The sequence below is a fragment of the Pan troglodytes genome, chromosome 1 (genome assembly GCF_028858775.2).
Source record: "Pan troglodytes isolate AG18354 chromosome 1, NHGRI_mPanTro3-v2.0_pri, whole genome shotgun sequence".
Classification (NCBI taxonomy): Eukaryota; Metazoa; Chordata; class Mammalia; order Primates; family Hominidae; genus Pan; species Pan troglodytes.
This window is the reverse complement of record NC_072398.2, coordinates 126,564,035-126,586,529: the sequence shown is the minus strand read 5'-3', so window position 1 is coordinate 126,586,529 and position 22,495 is coordinate 126,564,035.

Here is a 22,495-nt window from a genome sequence, read left to right as displayed (position 1 = left end):
TTTCATTCTTTGCATGTTATACGTGGTTTATCAAATACCATTTGTTGAAGATATATCCTTTTCCCATTATGTATGTTTGGCATCCATGTAAAAGATAAATTGACTGAATATGTATGAGTTTACTTCTTGGCTCTCTATTCTGTTGAATTGCTAGAAATGTCTATTTTTATGCCAGCACCTTACTGTTTTAATTTTGTAGTGCTGTAATATGTTCTGAAATCAGGAAGCTCTATTCTTCCTTTTCAAGGTTGTTTAGATTATTCAGTCTTTTGTGGTTCCATACAAATTTTAGAATTGTTTCTTAATATATAAATGAACTGTGGCATATTCAGTGGAATTTTAATCAGCTATAAAAAAGATTTGTTATAATATACTAAAAACAGTATGCTCTGTGAAAGAAAGCAGTTCCAAGGGAACACATATTGTATGATTATAATTATAGAAATATGAGAAAAAGACTATCTTCAGAGACAAAAAGTAGGATTAATGGTTCCTTCCAAGATTTTTCTTTGGTAGGTTTTTGATCTCTTTGTTAAAACTTTCGCTTTGCTCACACATTGCTCTCTTGATCTTATTGAGCATCTTTATGAGTGTTATTTCAAATTCTTTTTTCATAACTTTGTTTGATTAGGATTGATTTGGAGTTTTATCTTGTTACTTTGTTTGGGATGTCACTCCCTATTTCTTCATTTTCTTTGATTCTTTCTGTTGGTATCTGTGCACTAGTAAAAAACAGCCATCTTTCCCAGTTTTCATTCATGTAGGACCTTCACCAATCAGCCTAGCCAGAGATTCTTGGGGTCTGGCAGACCTTTGTGTTAGTCTAAACCACTGTCTTTATTCTTAGGCATGCTGATCAGTCAGTGCTTCAAAACAGGTGAGACAATAGCCAATCCCTCGGGTAGTCACTAGAAAAGTTGGAGAGTTCTATGCTCAGTCCAACTCTTTACTTTTCCAGAGAAAAGGTGGAATCTGAGGTTGAGCTGCGGGGCAGGGATTATGGCTACTGCTTGCATTCTACTTTCAACCATCTTCTTTCTTCTTACTAGCCCCATGTCAGGATCCATCAGTGTTCTGAGACCAGAGACAGAAATCAGTACCTTGGGCACATCCTTGAAAGATCTGAGCATTGGTCATGTCGTCAAATGTCCTTCTTCTCTAGGGAGAATCTGAAAGCTTTCCTTCTGATCTTATGGCATTGTGATGGGGTTAGGGATTATGGCTAAAGGAATTCTGAAGTTTTTCTACCAACTATGATGAATCTGATTTCACACTCACCCAAAGCGCAGAAATCTCTCAACTAGTATTTGAATTTACCATGGGAATTTGTCCATGTATTACTGTTCAATCTGTGTGTTCTTAATCAGAAGGAAGTTCCAGGGCTTTCTATTCTGCCACTTGGATAACATTTATCAATATCATTTTTACCATGTGTTTCAAGTTTTAATTTTTTAAATTCCTATTTTAAATTTTTGCATATTTTTCAGTAATATTAGTATGCAAAGTTTTAAAAATTATTCTTATAGCTGAGTTTTGATGTAAAATTTATATTAACATTCCAAAACTAAGTGAAGGAATTTCTCTCTTTCCTTGCATTGAAACAGCTAGAATACAGATCTAGTAATTTTTGAGTGTTCAAATAACTTACTTGTGTAGATGATGACTTGGTTATGCTTAATGAGGTTAAATTTAAAATATTTTTATGTTACCATATTATTATTCATTTAATTGGGTTTCTTATTACTTCTTGCAATGTAGGCTTCCCTTCAAAAGTTTATACTGATTTGCAAATTTGTTACCACATATTTATAAAAAATAATCTTCTAAATATTTCAATTTTCATCTGTGGTTATATATGCTTTTCATGCATAAATCGCAATGTGACCGCTTTTTCTTTATTACTTTTTAGGAGTTTCATTTTTCCCAAAAAATCAGTTTTTTAATATGTTATATATTTTAAAAACATTAATAACATCACTTTTTAGTATAATTATTCCCCATTTCTTTTTATAGCTGATTTGAGTGGATTCTGTTTCTTGTAAATACATTATTTCTAAGATAAACTGTTTTCTTTTTTATTATTTGTTTCATAGATATTGGACCATCCATTAAATTTAGTGATTTTACTTTTTGAAAACTTCTTAGTATATTTCAGCTGTAGAACAATTGAGTTTTAACTCATGCCATTTTAAAAATAGGCAAATGTCTCATTTGCATTCTTGATTGATTTATATCTTTACATTTATAGTTTAATAACATTTTCTACTTTCTTTTCTTTCTCTTGCTTTTGTGAGTTTCAATTTAAAAAGAAATTCTGTCATCACTTCAATTGAAATAGAAATTACTTTCAAGCATTTATAAAAGATACACAAACATTAATTAAAACATTAATTTGATGTATAAAAATAATTCGGGAGTTGATAGCCCAACTACAAAGATCTTTACTTCATTATGAACTACCATAGTATAAATGGTTTTCTAGGCCATGGTAGAATTACATGACCTTTCCAGTTGGCTCTATGACAGAGCCATGATTCTCTTAGAAATTTCAAATGTCACTAATGATGGTCCATGTTAGTATCTGTGACTCTCCATGTGTAAGATATATTTTGCCTTTGTTTTTGTTACTATACATCATTCCTAATCCTATTTTAGGCTCTGTTCTCCACTTGTTCAATGGATCCATGAATTTGAATTCACAGAAGAATTTCATTGCTGGATCAATCCCTGCTCTGTCCTACATCACCATTTTTAACACTCATGGTTGGCTTACCTTCATCAGCTAAAAGCATGCTTCAATGTCGCTCATACTGAGAAATTAAAAACAGGCAACAAAACATCTTGTAACTAGAGTCCCCTCCACACACTGGATTTTCTGGGGTTTTTTGTTTGTTTGTTTTGAGACAGAGTTTCGCTCTTGTTGCCCAGGCGGGAGTGCAATGGCCCAATCTTGGCTCACTGCAACCTCCACCTCCTAGGTTCAAGTGATTCTCCTGCCCTAGCCTTCAGAATAGCTGGGATTACAGGCATGTGCCCCCATGTCTGGCTAATTTTTTGTATTTTTAGTTGGGATAGGGTTTCACCATGTTGGCCAAGCTGGTCTCAAACTCCTGGCCTCAGGTTATCTACCCACCTCGGCCTCCCAAAATGAGATAATCCCAAACTGGGATTACAGGCATGAGCCACCACAACCGGCCTGATTTTCTGTTCATCTTACAGGAAAATTTAATCTTTATAATTAGATGCTGTATCCACTATCTTTACCTCTTTTCTCTTTCTCTCTTGAACTTACTTCAATAAGTCTTTTATGTCCTTTCTTATCCTCCACATTCAGATGAAATATGCATCCCTAGCTTCCCCGGCGTTCTCTCTCCCCTTCTTCCTCTGTCTTCCCCTCTCTCTCACCCATACCCCCAGACTCCTTAACTTCATATGCTTCTCCTTTCAATCACTTTGAGCTGAATTTGTTTTGATTTTTTTTTGTGCCTTAAATGTCAGAACCAAGGGCATGACATTTAGATTTGAACCTCAGCTCTCATCTCGTATACTCACCCATTCTCCAGCTGATCCCTAGAAATCTTGTATCCTTAAACACAATAATGATCTTTGCATATATACATATATACATATACCTATGCGTATATACGTATATACATATACCTATGCGTATATACGTATATACATATACCTATGCGTATATACGTATATACATATACCTATGCGTATATACGTATATACATATACCTATGCGTATATACGTATATACATATACATATATACATATGCATATATACATACACATATGCATATATACATACACATATGCATATACACATATACATATGCATATATACATACACATATGCATATATACATATACATATGCATATATACATATATACATAGGCATATATACATATATACATAGGCATATATACATATATACATAGGCATATATACATATATACATATATACATAGGCATATATACATATATACATATGCATATATACATATATACATATGCATATATACATATACATATGCATATATACATATATACATATATACATATGCATATATACATATATACATATACTACTCTTGAAGAATGTAAAATATACATTTTATGCATATATAAAAATACATATATATAAAACATACATGTTATGCATATGTATACATATACATATATGTGTGTAACATGTATATTTTATATATATACATATATACACACACACATTTTATCATTGTTTATCCAGAACATAGAAGAGTTCTGGCACATAATAACGGCTTAAACTATTTTTCTTTATTAGATAAATAAATAAATAATATGTGGCTCTTGTCAAATGCTAAGAATACTTAGATATGTATTGTTTTAATTATCTTTTACTTTTCCTAGTTAGAATCAATTCTGCATCTCAGCTCTGTCAATAAAGAAAGTCTCCAACTTATCACCTTTTTCCACCTTTCACATTTCTAGTTTCTAATTTGGGTCAGCAGTTTGTTATTTTTAGTAATTTTGAATACTCTATAATGTTCTGTATGTTTCCACCCGTAACTTATAAACTTATAACCACCTGTGACTAGTTTCTTAGATTTAAATTTACATAAAAACTACTGTCATGCTTATCCATAACACATACTTGTAGATGTATACTTGCAATTTCTGCTTTTAATTTTTGTATGTCTCGGTTTTCATAAACAGATCTGTACAGAAATGTTATTTTTGTAATATAATTTAAAATCTTTATCTATTATTTGTTTTATTTTCGGTCTTCAGATATATTATCCATATAATATTTCCATTGTGTGGACTCTATAACTATCATCTTTGTCTTTATTTCTAAATTTTTTGATATAATTTTTTTCACAGCTTCTAAGATTTTCTTGAGATTACACTTTACAATACTTGATTTAATATTTGACAGGACTGATTCTCTGCTTAATTTAATTTTACTTATGATACAATTTCTGTTATGCTTTTTTCTTTAAAAAATATTTTTATCTACTTTTGTAATGATTTATGCAAGAAATTTCTTGATCTTTTCATTTTTTACTCTGTTCACTATACCCCAGGTAACCCACTTAACATTTTCCAAAACCTATAGTATAACTGTTCATTTTTGTAAAGATATATTTTATGCAAATTACTTTAAAAAACTATGACTTTCTTTGACTATCTTTTTTTCTAACTCTTAGTAGAGATATAAGTTAGAAAAATATTTATCATGTATGAAAAACATAATAGAGAAAGAGCTGTAGTGAATGGGCAATGATAATTACTCTTCGTGTCAGATAGACAATAGTTTATAAACCACAGAATGAATATTCAATAAAAGAGACACAAACCTAATCTTCTTCCTCAAAAGAAGGAATAAATTTACATGTTTCTGTTAGTTTTCTAATTCTTTTTCTCTTGGCTTAATTTCTTAAAAAAATCACCTTAATATTTGTCCATTGGGCCATCAATTTGTGAGCTTTTCATTAAGAAATAAGTAAAAAAAATCCATAAATTAAGAGTTTCTGTAAAAGAGGAGCAAGAGAATCAAGAGACACTGTATTTAAGAGATTATAACTCAAGATCTTCATTTTTCTCACATTTTATAAAAGTGAATATATCTATTTTAAAAATATGTACACCTTTTAATTTTTTAATTCTTCCAAGTATAGTTGAACTTTCTCATATTGAGAACCATATGTTATCAATTATGTCCAAAATACTAGCTTTAAAACTCCATTAAAAATAACTCATTTGGATATAATTTAGTCACAATCCTTGCTTCATAGACTAGAATGCTGCATTGCCCAGTCACATGAAAACTCCTGAGGACCGGAGTACTATATAATAGTTCTATATATACTATTCCATAGTTTGTGCTTCTGTTGCATGATCATAGCATTCCCTTGCCACCCCACACACCAGTTTAGTGACTAAATTTTAAATATAAGTTGACAATTTCCACCATATTTGATGAAATACAGGCAAAGTGTTTTACTAATTTACACCTCAATAATTTCGTCATTGCAAACTTACAGGTAGATCTGCTTACATCTCAATCACCACGATGACTAATAGGTTTGCAATTTTAAAAATTAGGATACTTCCTATAAAACACACTCTATAAATAAATGAAATGTATTCTAATAGGAAATCAGTCGCCATGGTGGTTTTTTTGAGACACAATATTTGTCTTCAAAGCATGTAACTCACTAGGGTGTTCTTCAAAGGTAGGTCATGTGAAATTGGTGATGTCAAATCTCATCATATTCACTTGCTTTTGTATGAGATTTCTTTGAGGTATAGAATTTACCCTGTTGTGGTAACTACTTTTGCGCATTGAATCTATTAAAGATTCCATATGTGTTTTTTACTGTTAAAACATACGCTATAAAATGTAGACATGATACATAATTCTAGCAGGTAGATTTATAAACAAGGTGTTAAATAACCCTTTTCAATAGCTTTTAAGATGGCATAGGCAATAAACTAACCATTAGGTATGAGTTAGATAAGCTATGCTTTTTTCAACATTTTGATCTAATTTGAAAATGTATGAGTGCCCACTAAAAATATATTAAAGACCTTGAGGTTTTCAAGTGGTAGTTATTTCACAATTAATAATGTAGTATTCTTACTTTGCATTTATTTTCTGTAATTAAGGGTAGGAAACAAGTGACATATTCTTATGTAAAAATTTTAAAGCCACAGAAGTGTTTCCTCTTAGATCATATTTACTCATTCAAAGAAACCAGAAAGTTATTCAGTGCCTATGTGACAGGCACCATGGGATCTAATGTAATCACAGGATGCATTAGGAGCACACATTGATCGAATACAAAGACATTTTCAAGACGGAACAAAAGTGTAATTTTAGTATAAATACAGAGTACTTTACAAGTAGCACAGGAAAATCACATAGTTAAATATTGAATAAAAATGTTTTCGAGGAATGCTGGATACAACCTGTAACTGGCATAACAGGTGTTAGAGGTATTAAGCTAAACTGGGAATGGGGAAAGCAGAGAGATAGTCAAGTTGTAGGATGGAGAAAGGAGAAGACCCTAAGAAAAACTGTGCAAATGCTAAGTGGTAAAGAAAGTGCGAAAAAATAGCCTATATAATGGAATGTTTATGGCTCCGTTTAGCTGGTCCAAGAATGTTCCTTTTGGGAAAGGAGGTCAGAGGCTAAAACCATTGTTTTTGAACTTTCACCAAAGTCTTGATTCGAAACACGTTTATCAGTTCCATGAATCTTTTATTTTGTAGTTGCTGAATTATACATTTTGATCATACATGCGATTCATTTGTTTCTGTTTATTCAACTGAATTCCAACCATTTTCTCACATATGGCAATTATGTTCTTAGATCTGAAATATAATAGTATCTTTATTATTCTATCTATTTTTGTGCCTATAAATAGGTATTACAATTTTTTTTCAAAAATCTAAACAAGGCCTTTGTCCTACTTTGGTGTACTGAGGATGACATTCCATATTTCATTTCTTATTTTGTGTGTGCATCTGCATATTTGTGTGTGTGTGAGTGCGTATGCACACATATTTTCATCCCCTATTTAGGAGAAATGCCTATTTGGATCACTGCATAAAATAATAAGTTTGAAAGCAGTGTTGTCAGAAAGCAATGTCAAAGCCATTAGGGGTATTCTATTCCACTCTACAAACTGAGTTAATAGAGGCATATATAAGGAGTTGAAAGATATTAGCCGTAATCTATAAGAATGTAGAAATTTAATACATCCACAATAAAATGCCAGAACTAAAAGAGCTAACTGTAACTTGCATCTACTCCAGATTCTTGCATTTAATAGCTGTTTAATAATTAGACACTGTAATATAGGTACTTATATAAGCTTTATATTTATGATATTCTGAAGAGGGAAGAGCATTGCAGGGCAAAGATGTTTACAGAATGTGAGAAGGTTAAAGGTTAATTTTAAAGATGTAAAAAAATATATAATCTAAGTGTTCATCAACACATAAATGGATGAGAAAAATGTGGTATATATACACAATGGAATACTATTCCGCATTAAGAAATGAAATTTTGTCATTTGCAGACGTGAAATTTGTTAAGTGAAATAAGCCAGGCATAGAAAGATACCACATGTACTCACTCATATGTGGGCACTAAAAAATTTGGTGGCATGTAGGTAGAGAGTAGAAAGATAATAGAGTTAAAAGAGGCTTGGAAGAGTAAATGGGGATAAGGGAAGAGAATGAAGAGAACTGGTTTAAAGGTTACAAACATACAGTAAGATAGAAGGAAAAAATTCAATGCTATATAGCAGATTAGAGAGACTAGATGTAACAAAAATGTATTGTATTTGGGTGATGGACACTAAGCCCTGACTTAATCACTATGCATTACACAAAATTTCTCATGTATCCCACAACACTGTAAAAATAAAATATGTGTATATACTCTATTCCATTCTTTCCCTTCGGACATTGTGATGACTAATATACATTTTAAATGTTATCTTTTAATTCTATTATTAACTTTTTTGAAAGTGAAATGTGATCAGAATAAGCCTGTATTTTGCCACTAAATGTGCCGTTATTAATAAAAGTAATTTTTTTTGTCTAAGTTTTAGTAATTTAGCATTCTTAAAATTTGGCTGCTTTTTCATGTCATTCCATGAATACCATTGAAAGGCAATTATTTCTAAATAAAGGTAGTTTATAAATATGATAAATAATATTTAAAATGAGTCTTTTCTGTGAGATTTTTAAATACCAAAAAAGTGCACATGTTCACAAAACATACATGAAAGTTAATATTAGACAATATTTACTATATTTATGAAATAAATAATATTTTAACCACAAAATCAACATTTTCTAACTGTAAAATATTGCCAGATAATCAACAAGGATTAAGCACCATGTTGGAACAAAAGTAGTCTGGAATTATACTTTCAAAGCTGAGCACCTGCTGTAAAATAACCATCTGTGATTAACTGTAATTTAATTATAAATTCATTTCTTTTGTGTGTACTGGAAAGATCTCACAGGTCTTCCCAAGTTGGTTGACAATCAACTTCTGGTATTTTGTCAAGCACACTTGCATATTTTCTTAATAGCACCTGCTAACTCTATTTCACTGCAAATTTTGTAAAGAGCTTCTGGGACTTTATGGTGGCACTAATAGGCAAATTAATTATTAAATCTGTAATCAAAGCTGCATTAATTTATCATCTGCAGTAGAAAGCTGATGCTGAAAGCTTTAGGATAAGTTTATGTTTACCTATAAAAAGTCATATGAAAAGTTTAGATATTTAATAGAATAATTAAGGTAGCCAAACATTTGTGACCATCTTATTTTTTAGAAGGGATTTTCATTATTTTAGCAACAATTATTTATCTAATTGTTGTCTTCCTTTGCAATAATTAAATGATGATAAAATTAAAGTTATTATACTTTTCTATTTGCATTGATAATTATCAATTAACTTTTTTATTAGATATTTCAAAAATATTACACTCTTTTTTTACAGAAATTTTTCAATAACTTATTACTGACTCAAAATTCAAAACAGCCATAAAGCAGAACCAAATTCTGCTGGCCCAGATTGACTTACAGAATAGTGAGTGAAAAGGTCAGTAAACTCCCTGTAAAATGATAAAAATATGGTAAATCAACTAAAATCACTATTTCAAAAATCTAGCAATTAACTAAAGCCACAGAACAAGATAAAAATAATCTCTCCAAGAGGAACTACTGCACCTTGTCAAAACAGCAGAATCTACGACTCTTTAACTTAGGGCTATTGAAATTCCTTCTCTATTCCCTGCTCAGTTGTACAGTAGCCAAAAGCCAGCAACACTGCAGTCAATGGAAATATCTAACTGTTTAAGGAGCTTGTTTAAAAGCATCATCCCCAGAGCATAGTCAATATTTTGTCCAATTTGTAGTTTCCTCCCTGGGAAATTTGTATGTTCAGAGAGTTATGACTTTGATTTGACAAAGAACTAAGCTCAGCCAAGAGGGGCGGTAGTGTAGAGGTGGGTACCATACACTCAGGAAGCAAATACAAACATTAAGAATGAAAGCAAGGATATCACTACTGGCCTTATGGAATAAAAAAAGGATAGTATGAAAACAATATAGAAAGGAATAATATGGAGAAATGCCATCAAATTAGGTAATTTAGGTGAAATGGACAATTTTCTAGAAAAACACAAACTACCAAAACTGACTTCAAAAAGAACTAACTAATCTGAGTAGATAAGCAAAGTGATTAAATTATTACTTAAAGAGAAAAGAGAGACAGAGAAAAGTCCAGGCCCAGATGACTTTACTGATGAATTCTTAGTAACATTTAAAGATGATTTAATATGTATCCTTCACAAACTCTTCCAAAGAATAGAAAACACTTCCCAACTGATTCCTTGAGGCCAATACTAGAAGACACCACAATAAAAGAAAACTATAGATCAATAGCCCTAAGTATATATGTAAAATATCTTCAGTGAAATACTAGAAAACTGAATCCAGCAACATGTAAAAAGGATTATACACTATGATCAAGTGGGATGTACACCCAAAATGAAAGGTTGATTTAACATACAAAAGCCCAACAACATAATACAGCATATCAAATAAAATACATGATAAAAACTACATGGTTATCTCAACAGACACAGCAAAATCATTTAAAAAATATAACATAATAAGATGACTCAGCAACTAGAAATATAAGGTACCTCCTTTACCCTAACAAAGTGTCAAAGAAGTGTATCCAAAACAAACAAACAAAATAAAACTACAACTGACGTGATATATAATAGAGAAAAACTGAAAAACTGAATACGATCTCCTAAAATCAGAAATCAGAAAAGAATACCCACTCTTGCCACTTCCATTTAACACTGAACTGAAGGTTCTAACCATGGTAATTGGCTAAGAAAAATAAAGTAAAATGCTTCCAGATTATAAAGAAATAAGTAAAACTGTTTATATTTGCAGATGACATAATCTTGGATACAGAAAATCCAAAGGAAAACACACACATGCATATACACATAAACACCATATTATTATTATTGAAATAATAAAGAGGTTCAGTAATGCGGCAAGATATAAGACCATATTATTATTATTGAAATAATAAAGAGGTTCAGTAATGTGGCAAGATATAAGATCAATTTACAAAAATTGTCTTTCTATATACTAGAAATCAAAAATGTAAAAATAAAATTAAAGGCACAGATTCATTTATAATAGCAACAAAAATAAAATATCTAGGAATAAATTTAAGAAAAAATGTGAGTTTTGTGCACCAACAATTTTTATAACATATTGAGAGAAATTAAAGAATATAAACAAATGGAAAGACATCCCACAAATGACAAATTGGAAGACTTAATATTGCAAAGATAGAAATACTCCCCAAATTGATGTATAGATTCAAAGCAATCCCTGTATAACTCCAGTTGGTATTTTGCAGAAATTGGTAAACAGATTCAAAAATTTGTATTGAAGTTTAAGGGACCTAGAAGAACTAAAATAATTTTGAACAAAAAAGAACACAATTAGTGGACTCACTCTTTCTGATTGATACTACAAATCTGTTGTGACCAAGACAGTGTTGGATAGACATCAAGATAGACATGTAGATCATGGAGTAGAGTTAGGAGTTAAGAAATACATTCTTACACTTACAATGAATTCCTTTATAACATGAATGCCCAGAAAACTTAGTGGATAATTTTTTTTTTTTAATAAATGGTGCTGGATGACTAGTCACATGCAAAATAATGACTTTCTACTGATATTATGTCTAAAATGAACTCAAAATGAATCATAAATGTAAGAGTTAAACTCACAAAATTCAACAATAGGAGTAAATATCTGTGATTTCGAGTTTGATAATAGTTTCTTATATATGTCACCAACTGAAAAAATGACAAATGAATAAAATAAATTGGACTTAATCAAAAATTAAAATTTGCAGCTTCGAAAGACACTGTTTAAAAAAGGAGAAAAACACAAATGGTAGGAAATATTTCCAAGTTATATACCTGAAAAGGGACTTATAATTCTAGACTATAAAAACAATACTTATCAGCCGGGCACAGTGGCTCACGCCTACAATTCCAGTACTTTGGGATGCCGAGGCGGGAGGATCACGAAGTCAGGAGATCGAGACCATCCTGGCTAACACGGTGGAACCCCATCTCTACTAAAAACACAAAAAATTAGCTGGGCGTGGTGGCAGGCGCCTGTAGTCCCAGCTATTCAGGAGGCTGAGGCAGGAGAATGGCGTGAACCCAGGAGGCGGAGCTTGCAGTGAGCCGAGATTGCACCATTGCACTCCAACCTGGGCGACAGAGCGAGACGCCATCTCAAAAAATATATATTATAATAATAATACTTACCACTCAATAATAAAAAGACAAATTATCCAATTAAAAATGGATTTGAATAAACATTTCTCCAAGCAAGATATATAAATGACCAATAAACACATGAAAATATCCTCACTCTAATTTGTCATTAGGAAAATGTAAATTAAACTGGAACACTGAAAAACTGCTTCCCACTTACAATAACAAGGATTGGCAAAAATGTGGAAAAATTAAAATTCTCCATTTGTCGCTGTTGGAAATGTAAAATGATGCCGTCACTTAGGAGAACCGTTTGGCAGTTTCTATGATTACTAAATGTAGAGTTAACGTATGACTCAGCGATTCCAATTGTAAGTATATATCCAAGAGAAATGAAAACAGATATTCATACAGTGTTCATAGCTGCATTATTCATAACAGCACAGAAGTGGAAGCAAACCAAATGTCCATTAACTGATGAATAAATAAAACAGTATGTTCACACAATGGATTATTATATGGTAATAAAATGAATAAAGTTTTGATACATAATACAACATGGGTGAAACTTGCAAACATTATGCTAAATACAAGGAGGCAGTTACAGAAGACCACATGTTATTGAATTCCATATGTGAAATTTGTAAGTCTGTAAAAGCGAGGAAGTGGATTTGGATTAGTGGTTGCTGAGGTTTGGGGTAGGGGTAGGAAGTGGCAATTGGGAATGTCTGCTAATGTAGTTTATAGGCTATCTTTTGAGGGTGTTGAAAATGTTTTAAAATTAGATTGTAGTAATAGTTGTACAGATCTGTAAATATGCAAGAAACCACTAAACTGTAAACTTTCAATTGATAAATTTTATGGTTTGTGAATTATTTATTAATAAAAGTATAACATTAAAATATTACCTTCAAAGTTTTGAGGTAGATTTAGTAATAATAGAATATTTAATTACAGCAAATGTTTATTGAACAGTTTTACAGTCAGTTTGAAAAGTATTTTAGCTGCTTTACTTAATTAAATTATGTTATTACCTTTATAAGAGAGATATAGTGAGAATTCCCATTTTATAGCTGAGAAAACCAAGCAAGGTAAGGTAAATACACTTGGACAATATCACACTGGTAACTGATTCAAATCTAGGCAACCTGGCCTCAGAGAATATACTTTTAGAAATTAAACTTTATTTCAGAAATGTTTTACACTTGACATTTCGGCATTTCTGGCTTTATTTTCTACATTCTGTTTATTTCTACTGTTTTTCTTTTTCATCAGTAAATCTTAACTGAGGTTTTATCATGTGTGTATTCCTTGAACGAATCTTCTACAAATGAAAGAATCATGGAAAATTGTGTCACTGAGCTTATGTATTATAATCTCATTTATGTAGTGATAAAAATTTACATTTTTCCCAAACACTTAAGATAGAATTAAACTGGTGAAATGCTTACTCACATTATATATTCCCATAAATTCAATGAAATAAAAATCTCATTTCTTTCTTTCTTTTATTTTTCCAATTATAGTGTCCTCCTTAAAGCAGCAGCAACACAGTCATTCTCCATTCTTCAATAATGTGCACTTTCTCATTGTCTTGCTAATACTGTGTCCGGAGTTTGTTCCTTCCAGTGGGTTTGTGGTCTCACTGACTTCAAGAATGAAGCTGCGGACCTTTGCAGTGAGTGCTACAGCTCTTAAAGGTGGCCCGGACCCAAAGAGTGAGCAGCAGCCAGATTTATTGTGAAGAGCGAAAGAACAAAGCTTCCACAGCGTGAAAGGGGACCCGAGTGAGTTGCCACTGCTGGTTGGGGGTGGCCAGCTTTTATTCCCTTCTTTGTTCCCCCCTCCATGTCCTGCTGATTGGTCCATTTTACAGAGTGCAAGTTGGTCCCTTTTACAGAGTGCTGATTGGTGCATTTTACAAACCTGTAGCTAGCCACAGAGCACTGACTGGCGTGTTTTTACAGAGCACTGATTGGTGCATTTTACAAACCTCTTGTAAGACAGAGAAGTTATTCAAGTCCCCACCTGACCCATAAGTCCAGCTGGCTTCATCTCTCAATACTAGTTGAAGACATCGTCAGATCCTGTGCAAAATAAACAAACAAACAAACAAACAAACAGTTATTCACTAATAAAAAGAGCCCAGAAAGGGACTTCACCAGATAATCGGGAGCAACACATAGAGAGAGAGAAAAAAAAAAGAATATTACATAGAAAAGATCACTGGTAAGATCCACACACCTAAGACTGTTGAAGATGGCCAGAAGCAAAGAAGAAAGATGGAGGATGTCAGTATTAGCAATGTGGCAGAAACCACTGCAGCCCCAGTGGCCTGTTCAGCAAGAAGACCCTGGTATATCCTGACAGTGAGGTAATCAGAGAGGAGAACTTCAGAGAGGAGATTTCCAAAACGAAAGATGAAGAAAAATCTTATATAATGATTGAAGGATAAAGTCATCAAAAAGATATAACAACTGTAAATATATATGCACCTAATATCAGTACACATAAATATGTAAAACAAATACTAAAGGATCTGAAGAAAAAAATAGACTGCAACACAATAGGGGAATTCAGTACCCCACTTTTAATAATGGAGAGATCATCCAAAAAGCAAGTCAATCAGGAAATATTGGACTTGAGCTGCACTTAGACAAAATGGACCTAACTGATATATACAGAACATTCCATCCAACAGCAGCAGAATGTACATTCTTCTCAAGCATACACAGAACCTTCTCAAGGATGAATCACGTGTTAGTTCACAGAACAAGTCTTAATAAATTTAGAAAAATTAAAAGTAATATCAACTATATTTTCTAAATACAAATAGTATAATAAAAATAAATAATAGAAAATTTGAAAAATTATGTATGTAGAAATTAAAAGACATTCTTCAACTAATGGGTCATACATTAAACAGGAAAATTCTAAAAATACCTTGAAACAGACAAAAAAGGGAATACAACATAAGAGAATTTATGAGATACAACAAAAGCCATTCTAAGAGACGTTCACAACAATAAATGCCTAGGTCAAAAAGGAAAAAAAAAGATGTAAAACAACCAACCTAACATTACACCTCAAGGAACTAGAATAAAATAAAAATGAACTAAGCCCAAATTAGTAGAAGAAGGAAATCATAGATATCAGAGCTGAAACAAATAAAATAGAGACTAGAAAAACAGTAGAAAGCATAAATGAAAGTGAGTTTTTTTAAAGAGATATACAATACTAACAACTCTTGTGCAGGAGTAAGAGAAAAGAGAGGAAATTCACATAAAAATCAGAAAAGAAAGAGGAGATACTAACGAAACACAAAGGTGCATAAGAGATTACTATGAAAAAATTACGCACCAACAGTTTGGATAATCTAGAAGTAATGAACAAATTCTGAGACAAATACAACCTCCAAAAACTGAAAAACTAAAACCAAAGAATAACTGAAAAATTAAAACAAAAAAATAGAAAGTCTGAACAGAAAAATAATGAGAACGTGAGCAAATCAGTAATTTAAAAAATTTCTCCCCTCAAAGGAAAACCCAGGACCTAATTGCTTCACAGATGAATTTTATCAACCATTGAAAGAAACACTAATACTAATCATTGTTAAACTCTTCCAAAAAGTTGAGGAAAAAACACCCAAACCCATTTTACTATGCCTGCTTATGCTAATGTCAAAGCCAGGAAAGGACACTACAGGATGAGAAAAGTATGGGCCATTATTCCTGATGAACTTACATGAAAAAATTCTCAACAAAATATTATTAAACTGAATTCATCAGCACATTAAAAACATCATTTACCACATCCAAGTAAGATTGATCCCATGGATGTAAGATTGGTTCAACATATACAAACCAATAAATGTGACATATCACATTCATAGTATGAAGGACAAAAACTAACATATACTTTTATGATAAAAATTCTCAACAAATTAGACATAGAAGGAATGTACCTCAACAAAATATAGTCCATATATTACAAGCCCATGGCTAACTGGTAGAAGTTCAAAGCTTTTTATTTCAAGATCAGAAACAAGTATATTCAGTATAGTACTAGAAGTCCTAGCCAGAGCAAGTAGGCAAGAGAAAGAAATAAAAGGCATCACATTAAAAAGGAAGAAGTAAAATTGTCTTTGTTTGCAGATTACATGATATTATATATAAAAAACCCTAAAATCCCTACCATAAACTGGTTAGAAATAAAAATTCAGTAAAGTTGCGAGGTAATGAATGAGCTTTAAAAATCACCAGAATTTCTGTCAAGTAACAATAAACTATCTGAAAAAGGAATTAAGAAAATTATCTGATTTACAATAGCATTAAAAAGAATGTGCACTAAATGTAACCAAGGAGGTGAAAGGGCTGTACCCTGAAAACTGTCAATTATTGATGAAAGAGGTTGAAGAAGACGCAATTAGGTGAAATGACAATCCATGTTAATGTATTGGAATAATTAATACTGTTAAAATGTCCATATGACTCAAAGCAGTATAAAAAATGCAATGTTGGCTGGGTGCAGGAGCTAACACCTGTAATCCCAACACTTTGGGAGGCCCGAGGCAGGTGGATCACTTGAGGTAAGGAGTCCGAAACCAGCCTGACCAACATGGTGAAACCCCATCTCTACTGAAAATACAAAAATGAGTCGGGTGTGGTGGTTCACTCCTATAATCCCAGCTACTTAGGAGGCTGAGGCAGGGAATCGCTTGAATCTGGGTGGAGGTTGCAGTGAGCCAAAATCACATCACTGCACTCCAGGCTGAGCAACAGAGAGAGACTTTGCCTTAAAAAAAAAAAAAAAAAAAAAAATATATATATATATATATACACACACACACACACACACATATGTAGTAACCTCTATCAAAATTCCAATGACTTTTTACATAAATAAAAAATTCATTCTAAAATTTGTATGGAACCACAAAAGAGCCAAATAGCAAAAGCAATCTTGAGAAAAAAGAACAAAGCCAGAGGTATCACACTACCTCAAAGCTATAGTCATCAAAACAGCATGGCACTAGTATAAAAACACACACAGACCAACGGAACAGAATAAAGAGCCCAGAAAGATAGTTTCACATTTACTGTCAACTGATTTTTAACAAAAATGGCAGGAACACACAAGGAAAGGAGAGGGCCTTCAATAAATGGTGCTGGACAAACTGGATATCCATATGCAGAAGAAGGAAATTAAACTCTCATTTGATATCATATTAAAAAATAACTGAAAATGGGCCAGGCACATTGGCTCATGCCTTTAATACTAGCACTTTGACAGGCCTAGGCAGGAGGATTGCTTGTGCCCAGGAGCTAGAGACCAGCCTGGGCAACATAGGAAAACCCCATCTCGACTTAAAAATATAGAAATAAATCTAAAAATTAACTGAAAATGGATTAAAGTCTTAAATATAAGATGCAAAACTGTAAAACTACTGGAAGAAATCCTAAAGGAGAAGCTTCATGTCATTGGTCTTGGCAGAGGTATTTCGGATATGATCCAAAAAGCACATTCAACAAAAGCAAAAATAGACAAATAGGATTACATCAAACTTTAAAGCTTATTCATAGCAAAGAAAACAATCAATAGAGTGGAAAGGCAACCTACAGAATAGGACAAAATATCTGCAAACCATACATCTGATAAGGGATTAATATCCAAGCTATATAAGGAACTCACACAACTCAATAGTGAGAAACTGACACAATTATCAAATGGACAAAGGTCCTAAATAGACATATCAAAAGTAGACATACAAATAGCCAATTGATATATGGAAAAAATGTTTATACATTCTTCAGGGAAATTCATATGAGATTCAGGGAAATTCATATGAGATTCAATGAGATACCACCTCATAGATTAGGATGGCTTTTTTTTTTTTTTTTTTTTTTTTGAGACAGAGTTTCACTCTTGTCGCCCAGGCTGGAGTGCGATGACATGATCTTGGCTCACTGCAACCTCCGCCTCCTGGGTTCAAGCGATTCTCCTGCCTCAGCCTCCCGAGTAGCTGGGATTACAAGTGCCTGCCATCGCCCCCAGCTAATTTTTGTATTTTCAGTAGAGACGGGGTTTCACCGTGTTGACCAGGCTGGTCTCAAACACCTGACCTCAGGTGATCCACCCTCCTCAGCCTTCCAAAGTGCTGGGATTGCAGGAGTGAGCCACCGCACCCTGCCCAGGATGGCTTTTATCACAGAAACATAAAAGATTGAAAATATTGGCAAGGATGTAGGGGGAAAAGGGACACGTATAGATGGTTGGTGGGGATGTGAATTAGTATAGCCATTATGGAAAATAGTATGGAGGTTCCTCAAAAAATTAAAAATAGAACTACCATGTAATCCAGCAATCCTGCTCTTCAGTATATATGTAAAGGATATAAAATCAGTAGTTGAAGAGATACCTTCATTCCCATGTTCACTGAAGCATTACTCACAAAAACCAAGATATGGATTCACCCTGTCTCCATCAAAGGATGAATGGATAAAGAAAATGTGGTATGTATATACATCATAATACTATTCATTATTTAAAAGGAAAGAAATCCTGTCATTTGCAGCACTGTGGATGAATCTGGAGAACATTATGTTGAGTGAAACAAGCCAGGCACAGAAACAAATAAATACTGCATGATATCATTTATATTTGGAGTGTAAAAATATTCAAACTCATAGAACAGAAAGTAAAATGGTAATTACCACAGGCTGGGGGTTGAGCACATTGTGGAGATGTTAGTCAAAGGACACAAAATGTCAATGAGACAGAAAGAATAAGTTCCAGAGATCTGTTGTTCATAACAGTAGTGACTACAGTTAATAACAATATAGTCTATATATAAAAATTTCTGAAAGTAAGAGTTGATTTTTGTGTTCTCACCTCCAAAAATGATAAATGTATGAGGTAATGCATATGTTAAATAGCTTGATTTAGCCCTTCTACAATGTATGCATACACAAAAACATCATGGTGAGTACCATAAATATAGGAAAAAAATCCCATCATTTGTCAATCAAAAAATTGCAACACCACCACCAACAACAACAAAGAACAAAAACAAAAACAAAAACAAAAAACAACAAAAAACAGAAGGAAAGTGGGAAAGCAATTAAGAGGGCCCTCGTAACTCTACAATTAGTAGGAATATGCAGCCTTCAGAATAACCAGAAGTTAATCAGAGAGAACAAAGAAAAGAGCCAAGAATAATACTCCTGGTATCACAGTCAACCCTGTGGTTAGAAAGGCTGCACGTAAATGCCAGGTTACACCTGTTTGGGAGCAGAGTAAGCCAGATGTGGAGCAGACTTGACAACATTCTCAAAGCTATGCTCAGAATCATCAATAAAGAACAGAACCTCACTGGGACTATGAACATAAGAAAAACCTTTTACCCAAAGAAAAAGATGAAAAATAAACTACAAAACACCTCACTCAACAACAATAGAATGCACCTTTTTCTCATGTACACATAACATTCTCCAGACTAGATCATATGCTAAGACGTAAAACAAGCCCCCCAAAATTAAAAATATTGAAATTATGCAAGGTATGTTTTCTGATTAAAATACAATTAAATTAGACATCAGTAATGAAAGAAAGTGAAAATGCATATTATTAACTATGTAAAAATTAAACAATGTAATCCTAATAACCAATGAAACCGGGGAAAACTCACAAGGAAAATAGAAAATATTTAGAGATAAACAAAAATAGAAACATAGCATGCAAAAAATAATGGGATGCAGTTAAACAAGTCTTCAGAGGAAAATATACGGCTGTAAACGTGTACGTTAAAAAAGATTTCAATCAATAATCTAATCTTCTCCCTGTGGAAATGAGAAAAAAAAAGAGCAAGATAAATAAAACAGAAAACCAATATAAAAACTCAATGAAAGCATAAGTTTATTGTTTGAAAAGATTAATAACACTAACAAACTCATTTTATGAGGCTGAAATTACCCTAATAGCCAAACCAAAGGTTTGACAAGAAAATTATTGGCCAATATCCCTTAAAAATATAGATTCAAAAATCCTTAATAAAATACTAGCAATCTGAATCCAGCAACATATAAAATGGTCATACACTATGAAAAAGTAGGATTTATGGAAGGATAAAAAATTTGACTTAATATATAAAAATCAATCAGTGTAATACATTACATAAATTTAAGATAAAGAAATATTTGAAAGTCTTAATAGATGCAGAAAAAGCATTTGGAAAAATCATGCACCCATTCATGTTAAAAGTGTTCAGCAAAGTTTAATAGTAGTTCAAAATATTATAAAGTAATGGAAATTTAAAAATTAGTATAACGGTCACATTACATTAAGTTTTATAAGTAATCTAGAGATGGCTTAAACTATGTGAGAAAATGTGCATAGGTTATATGCAAATGATATGGAATTTTTATTTGTAGAAATGTATGGGTTACATATAAAATGTTTTCTATGTATATAATTCATGCTGGTCAAATCAGGATATTTAGGGTGTTTATCACCAAAGTACAGTAAATTTTTAAGTACAATTACCCTATTCTACTATCAAACATAGAATTTAGTCATATTTTGCTGTATGCTTGTACCTTTTAACCCACTTCTCTTCATCCTTCCCCCCACACTCTTGCCCTTTCCTTTGTTTGTTATAGATGTTTCCACTCTCTACCTCCATGTGATCAAATTGTTTAACTTCTACTTATGAGTTAGAACATGTGTTATCTTTCTATGTCTGGCTTATTTCACTTTATCCATATTGCTGCAAATGACATAATTTCACTCTTTTTATGGCTGAATAGTGTTCCATTATGTATATAAACCACATTTTCTTTATCCATTCATCCATTGATGGACACCTAGGTTGACTCTATATCTTGGCTATTGTCAATAGTGCTGCAATAAACATGTGATTGCAGGCATTCCATATATATGTATATTCCCGCCACTTTGGATGCATTCCCAGTAATAGGATTGCTGGATAGAATGGTAATTCTATTTTAAGGTTTTTGAGAAATTTTCATACTCTTTTCCACAGTGGCTGTTCTAGGTACATTCTCACCGACAGTGTATGAGTTTCCTTTTCTTTGCATCCTCACCAACATCTGTTAATTTCTGTCTTTTTAATAATCACCATCATGACTGGTGTAAGGTGATACCTCAGTGTGGTTTTGATTTGCATTTATCTGATGATTGGTGATGTTGGGTATTTTTTATATATATGTTGTTCATGTGTATGTCTCCTTTTTAGAAATGTTTATTTATGCCCTTGGTCCACTTTGTAATGAGATTATTTGCTTTCTCCCTGTTGAGTTCTTTGAGTTACTTGTAGAGTCTGTATATTAATCCCCTGTTCAGCTGAAAAGTTTGCAAATATTTTCTGCCATTCTGAAGACTGTCTTTTCATTCCGTTGATTATTTCATTTGCTGTAATTAAGCTTTCTAGTTTAATTATGTCTCATTTGTCTATTATTTTTGTTGCCTGTGTTTTTTGTAGTTTTAGTCATAAGTTGTTTGCCCAGACCAAAATCCAGAAGAGATTCCCCTGTTTTTTGTTGGTTGTTGTTGTTGTTTAGGTTTAGCTTTTTACAATTTCAGGTCTCCAATTTAAGTCCTTAGTCCATTTTGAGTTGATTTTTATATATGATAAGAGATACAAATCCAGTTTCATTCTTTTGTGTGTGAGTATCTCATTTTCCTGGAATCATATATTGAACAGAATATTCTATTCCCAATGTGAGTTCTTACCAGCTTTGTCAAAGATCAGTTGGCCACAAGTCTGTGGCCATTGGTTTATATGTGTATTTCCATTGGTTTATATGTGTATTTTTATACCAATACTAAACTGTTTTGGTTACTATAGGCTAGTTATATATTTTTATTTCAGGTAACATGATGCTTCAAGCTTTGTTCTTTCTGCTTAGAATTGGGTTGGTTATTTGGGCTTCTTTTTGGTTTCTTATAAATGTCAGCATTTGTTTTCCCAAGTTCTACATAAAATGGCATTGGTGTTTTGATAGAGATTTCATGAAATCTGTAAATTGCTTTTGGCAATATGGTCATTAAAAAAAAACTAGATACAGGATCTCATTCTTTCACCCAGGTGGAAGTACAGTTGGGACAATCATAGTTTACTGCA